This window comes from Micromys minutus, assembly GCF_963924665.1.
Source record: "Micromys minutus genome assembly, chromosome: 17".
NCBI classification, from domain to species: domain Eukaryota; kingdom Metazoa; phylum Chordata; class Mammalia; order Rodentia; family Muridae; genus Micromys; species Micromys minutus.
Genome location: NC_137952.1, coordinates 37,932,941 through 37,939,988, shown reverse-complemented (window position 1 = coordinate 37,939,988; position 7,048 = coordinate 37,932,941). Strand labels below are relative to the sequence as shown.

The 7,048-nt window shown below is 43.2% G+C and overlaps 1 pseudogene across 1 annotated transcript; it reads right to left on the bottom strand.

Annotated features, from left to right (window-relative positions):
- Positions 1-1,743: 1,743 nt before the first annotated feature.
- Positions 1,744-2,504, bottom strand: LOC308431453 (mRNA turnover protein 4 homolog; annotated as a pseudogene). The gene has a single exon. The product of its transcript is annotated as an mRNA turnover protein 4 homolog (transcript).
- Positions 2,505-7,048: the final 4,544 nt, after the last annotated feature.

Below are 7,048 nucleotides of genomic sequence, written 5' to 3'. Positions count from 1 at the left end.
TGATGCCCTCTTCTGGTGTGTCTGAAGACAGCTACAGTGCACTTATAATAGATAGATAGATAGATAGATAGATAGATAGATAGATAGATAGATAGATAGATTGATTGATAGATAAATCTTTAGAGGGTGTAGGTCTTTACTCCTGTAAGTAATAAAATTAAGCCTTTGTGGTTTAACAGAGAAATTCACAAAGGGGACTCCACAGACCTTCTCACTCTCCTTATAACATAGTTAATGTGGCTAATATGCAGCAGAGCAAGGCCTTCATGGATTGAAACCACCCTAGAGGGTTTATCTAAGAAAGGGTGTAACACCACTCCTGCATCGATAGCCCGTTAGTCAACAGAGTGAACAGTGCCTCTCAGTAGACGGAACCAATCCTGAGTTGTGGTCTTGATCATAAAGGCCCCAAATCCAATACCATTGAAATTATAGTCTCCGAAGCCTCTGGAACACGTTTTGCTGTCTTATCAGCACTGGCTAGGCGGCTGCTTAGTCAGCCTTCCGTCTCCTGTGGAGAGCTGCTATCTACAATTAGCACCTTCCTCACGTTTGTCAGCACCTCTGCTACCATAGTCTCTGCAAGCAAGAGCCTGGCCACACCCAAGTTTCTCTATGTCATCTGCGATGTTATGTTAGTTCACTCAGGTGACTATAACAAAGTACAAGTGGGTGATGTCTTAATTTCCGATACTTCAAGAAACGCCACGGCCAAAAGCAACTTGAGAAGGAGAGTCACAAGTCATAGCCCATCACTGAGAGAAGCCAAGGCAGGAACTTGGAGGCAGGAGCTGATGTAGAGGCCATGGAGAGGTGCTGCTTATTGGCCCGTCCCCACCCCCCTTTCTTATACAGGAGTATCTGTTTAGGGTTGGCATTAACTCCAGTAGGTTAGGCCCTGCCACAATAATCATGAATCAAGAAAATGCCCTGCAGACTTGCCTACATGCCAATCTGATGAAGACAGTTCCTCAGCTGACACCCCCTCCCAGAGAACCCTAGCTGTCACACCCCTTCTTTTTTTTAAAGTTATTTATTTTATAAAATATTATAGCTCACAAAATTTGTTACATAATAATATATGATGAACACACGATTTCTCTTTCTTTCCTTCTTTCTTTCTTTCTTTCTTTCTTTCTTTCTTTCTTTCTTTTTTCCTAAGAAGGACTGAGGCTTCCACATTTTGGCCTTCCTTCTTTTTGAGCTTCATACGGTCTGTGAGTTGTTTCTTGGGTATTCAGAACTTTCTAAGGCTGGTATCCAATTATCATTGAGTGCATACCATGTGTGTTCTTTTGGTCACACCCCTTCTTAAATAAACGCTCGGTGACGGTTTCAGTCCACGGAGGCCCTGGTCTGCTGCACATTCTCCACATTAACTCTGTCATAAGGAGACTCTCAGCCGTGTCTGTTTGCTGGACCATGACTCACACAGGTGGCCTGAACCATGGAGATTTGTTTTCTTGAATTTCAGATGACCACCTTCTTCCCTCCTGTGACTCCACGTGATCTCTCTCCATGCCCACATCGATATTTTTTTTAAGTAACTTGTTTTTTTACAGGGCACACACCCTGTGGATATGATTTTATTCTTTACAGAAACAAAAGTCAATCCCTAGCCCCTTCCCTTGTCTTTATCCATAGCAAAATAAATAGCTACTCCCTCCAGAGAGGTGACAGCAGTCCTTGGGGTCCAGCAGAGATGAAGAACTTGCTGGAAGGCCTTAGTCCTGGTTCTCGGAGTCAGCTGTCCTCCTCCTCCTCAGACTCTCCCTCAGACTCTCCCTTAGACTGTCCCTCAGACTCTCCCTCAGACTCTCCCTCAGACTGTCCCTCAGACTGTCCCTCCGACTCAGGGGCGCTCTCGGGCTGGTCCTCCTCCATCTGCTGGAATCTTCCCGACTGAGCATCCCACATGTATTTGATGGTCGCTTTGAATTCAGCCATCTCTCATACCCAAACTGCTTCAGGACACGGGCCTGCTCTGCACGTCACCCCCTTGCATACTTCATAGTCAGACAGCAGGGTCACCGCACCTTTCTTGAGGGCAGTGGGCAGACCATGGAATGAGGGAACTACTTCAGTGGCCCTGGATCCAGGCTCACAGTTAAAGTTGCTTTGTTCCCAGCTCGAGCTGTATACACTGTGAGATGTATACACTGTGAGCCACTCGGTCACCTCCCCCTTTGTGCGGTTGGTAAAAAGGAGCCCGGCTCCACCTCTCAACTTCTTGATGACCTGATGTAGGTTGTCTTTGTATCCGTCAGATGGGCTTCGACCCAAGGCCACCGCCATCACCTTGTTTTTGCCAAAGAACATCGGGCTGTGCCTCCAGAGATTTCGAATGCCCTTCAGTTCCTCACGTTGGCCACAGAGAAGTGGAAGAGGTGCTTGTAGGTGTCCACACATTTCCGAAATTCTTCTATCAGCTTCTGCTTCAGTTCCAAGCCTTTCTTGGCAGTTTTTGTTAAGGAGACTTTCTTGTCTTGCTTGGATTTGGGCATTGCACTAAAGGCATGTGTGGCAGAAGACCAGGTGGCCCATCAGCTTAAAGTAACTTTTTAAAGAAATAAAGTGTGTCGTTTTTGTTTTTTAAGATCTTATTTATTTCATGTATGTGGGCACATTGTCACTGTCTTCAGACACACCCACCAGAAGAGGGGACCAGATTCCATTACAGATGGTTGTGAGAATTGAACTCAGGACCTCTGGAAGAGCAGTCAGTGCTCTTAATCAATGAGCCATCTCTCCAGCCCCACATCCAGATGTTTTTACGTGGACACCAACCATACTGTCTCAGGGAGGGCTTACTTCTAACCAACATTTTAACTAAATCACCTCTGAACCCTGTCTCCCAAACACTTCCTATTCTTAGTAATTGGGGTTAGGATTTTGGGATATAGAACCAGCTCCTAAGAGGAAAAGTCACCAGGATTTCCTCCTTCAGGTTTACAAGAGAAGCAACTGAATTAAGTTGGGAGGGCTTAGATCGGTGGTGCAAAGTGCTTTCTATTATTAAAGATGCAGAAGCAACATGAAGGTCACATCGATGTCCCTAAGCCCTGCCTCCTCTGGAAGGATGCTCCTTTGAATCCTTAAGGTTTTTAGGCCCTGTTCCCCCAGAAGACCTGCCCACACTCACAGGCACCTCTGTACTCAGCTCTCAAAGTCCAGGAGCTTCTGAAAACTACAGGCACCTGATGAAGACCCCTGAGCCCTTCAAGTAGTCTCCAGACTCAGAGAAAAGGGCATTCCTGGGCCACCTCAGACCTACAGAGTCAGGATCGGGTGTGATCAACCCTATGGGTGACTAAGACCCGTGGTTGAGGGGCTCAGTTCTGATGGCTACCACTTGGAACAACAGAGAACCTCAAGGAAGCCTGGGCTGATTGATTGACAGCTCCCAGGATTGCAGAAGCCTCCTTCCATCTGCCCTAGTTAGCTTTAACTGTAAACTTGGCACAGCCTAGAGTCACCTGGGAAAGGAGTGTCACTTGAGAGATTGCCCAGATAAGATTGGCTTGTGGATATGATTGTGGGGGGACTGCCCTGTTTATTAATAGATGGGAGAGAGTCCAGCCCACAGAGAGCAACACCATTGCCTGGGCAGGTATTCCTGAACTGTAAGAGAAAGCTAGCTGAGCATGGGTCTGTGAATGAGCCATTAAGCAATGCCCCTCTACAGTTTCTATTTCAAGTTCCTACTTGAGCCCTGCCTCTTGAACCCTGCCTTGACTTCCCTCAATGACAGACTGTAACCTGGAAGTATAAGCCAAGTAAATTGTCTCCTCCCCGAGTTGCATTTGGTCAGTGATTCATCAGAGCAACGGAAAGGAAATCCCCACCCATACCACCCCTCGTCGTCCTCACCCCACCCCACCCCACCCCACCCCAAACATTCCCAGGTAGAGATCATTGCCTGAACATGTACTTTTGTTTTTCTTGAATCTGCCCAGAGTGGAATTATGGAATCTTGCGTTAATGTTGTCCATGGTTTAACTATTTAGGGAACTACTAGCTATTGTCCAAAATGGCTGCTCAGTGGTGCACAAGGGCACCTATTTCTGTTCATCTTCAGCAATACTTGTCACTTCCTAACTTTTCATTGTGAATCTGGTTTCGTTTTCATTTCCATTACAATGCTGAGTATCTTATGTGCTTACTAGCCAATGGTCTCTCTCGAAAGTGACTGACTTCTCACCAGCACCAGTCCTTCTCTCTAGCCATTGGCATCTCTTAGTAGCCACTGGTGAAATAAATGTCATTCAGACTTGATCTATTGAAAATTAAATGTGGTAAAACTACTATTTTAATCATGTTTTTAAAGAGTCACTTGACATTTAACTATGTGTATGTGTGTAGTCAGGGTCAGTATGTAAGTTTGTAAGTGTAGGGGCCCTCAGAGTCTAGAAGAAGCTATCAGATACCCGAAGCTGGAGTTTGGGCAGCTGTAAGCCACTCAGCACATGTAAAGCTAAGGACCAACTCCAGGTCCTCTGCAAGAGCAGCCTGTGCTCTTAGCCACTGAACCATCTCTCCAGTCCCTTAGGTATTATTCTAAAGCTGTTGTGGAAATATTGCTTTCTTGATTTCATGCTATGTTTGCTATTATTAATAAATAATAATTTATTAATTTATTTGTTATTATTAATAAATAATATTCCTATCACTGTTAAGACCTAGGTAAAATATTAAGACCCAAATGGAATGTTAAGACCTAGGTAAGATTTAAGGCCTAGGTAACTGTTACCTGGATAGCCTGCCATTATAAGAAAACCTTTTCATATGCTTCTGCTGTCACTAGGAAACTTTCTAATGTCATGATTGATTACATATTGTTAGGTTCTGTGCCCTTGGGAACCAATCATGATAAAAGTCAACAGAAATGTTTTGTATAGTTATTCACTGTAAGCTTGGACCCAAACCAACCACCCAACAACACTTTCTGTACCCATAAGCTACCCCTGGGATGGACACTAACATAGGACTTCCATTTTGAGTTGTGGTCTAGTAAAGTTCAAGTTCCCAAGACCTCCCTGGGAACTGACATCCTACTTGGTAGAAAGAGACATGTATGTGGGTAAATGACATCCTGGTTGGTAAGTTAGGATATGAGTATTAGACAAGGCAAGTCTCTTGCTACAATTGAATACCTCAACCAATGGGAGCAGGATAAATGTACAACAAAGACATGCTCCTAAAGAAATCACCTACTCCTAAATCCTGATTGCTGAAATAACTTGGTATAAATGCTTGTGGATTTGGGACTTAAAAACCCTGTGGGATCTTAATTCCAGGTCATGGTTCAGTTTCTAAATCTAAACCATGGTCCTGATTGACCAGTTCTTGGCATATTCTCAATAAACTATCCCTGCCTGACTTTAATCAGCGTTCGTGTGGTTTGTGAGGCAATTCCTGGACCCCAACAATCACCATACAGGTATATCAGTATATAGGAACTCTAGAGTATATAGGAGAACTAATTATGCATAGGCATGCGAGGATATTAGAAAAGCTAGTGTTTGGGGTATGTGACTTTATATCCTGACACTCTGCAGAAATTTTTTTTTAATTTTAAGCATTTTTTTTTTTTTTTTTTTTTTTTTGCTGGAGTCTTTAGACCCCTTAAGTATGGAATCCTATCATCTGCAGTTTGGAATAATTTGACTCCTTTCCCTTTGGTCTCTCTCACTAGACATTAGCCTCTTTCTACAACATCTGTCTGTCTTTCTAGACATTCGTCTGCTGCTAGCTCTAGCTAAGACATCACTCTATTGAATAAGAGCAGAGAGAAAGGGCTTCTGAGAAAGACGGTAGTTTAGGAGGTATGTGTGAGAGTAGTTGGTCATAATAGAGTGACAAAGGGAAGAGAATATTGTGTCACTAGGCCAGTTGTTTGTCGTCTCCTGTATCCACCTTCCCTCCATTAGACTCCCTGACCCACTATACCCTGCTGCCACCAGCAAAGCAATGGAGACTCTAGCTGCTGACCAGCCTCTTCTAAGAAATTGACAGAAGCCTTCCCACTAGGAATCCTGTAGAAGGGCACCCTAGTTATACAACTCTAGGACTTTCCTAGATACCTCAGAAGACAGCCCAGAAACACCACCCAAAAACAATGCACAAACCCCAAACAGCAGTATAGCCACAGTTGGATCACCTGCCTGGCCCAACTAAAGCAACGATACTTCACGTCCACTAGCTCAGCCAGCTCCAGCTAAATCATATGTTTCTACATAGGTTCCATTTTCCCAACCTCTTCTGAAGCTAAAACCGTCCACACAATTCTGGACAGGATATAAGGGGAAATGTATTCATGGAGTCCTAGTTTGGGGAAACAGAATCTTCTATGTCCCGTGAATCCACTAGCCATTCTTGGTTTATGTCTTATTGAATGCCCTATTGATTTCTTGTTTTTGAGGAAGATTACATCTAATTTGGGGAAAGGGGTTTCAGAGCCTCATAGTCTGTAAACATCCTAGCTATCTGTAAAGTTTCTAGCTGGAACTTTTAGCCAATTATCTTGAAGTGAACCTTACACAGGTATGCCATTGGATAGTTCCAAGGGAAGAACTGTACTGGTGAAAAACTGTGGCTCAGTCTCTTGAGGAATAAGGCTGTTTTGTGTTATCTAATTTTCCATCTTTATCTCTCTTTCCATTTACCTTAAATACCAATATACATAAAATTCAAAAATTAAAAAGAAAACTATCCACAAGACTGTTGATCTTCTGCCTGCTTCAGAAATAGCTCCTCAGGTTTTAACTGGAACACAGTATTTTAGTAAGGAAATGAAAATCCTTTCTAAATGTGCTTAAAGAGAAAATAAATAAAGGAAAAATGGAGGGCCATAAAAATAGTTAATCCAATAAAGGCACTTGCCTGATAACACTTTCACACAGGTATATACACATACACACACTGCAATAAAATATTTAAAAGAATACAAAGATATGGAAAGTTATAGATATCAAATATATTTTCCATCAAGGTTAAATCAAAGCAAATGATTCTAGATTTAAAAAGAACTTTAAACAGTGTCTTAGTC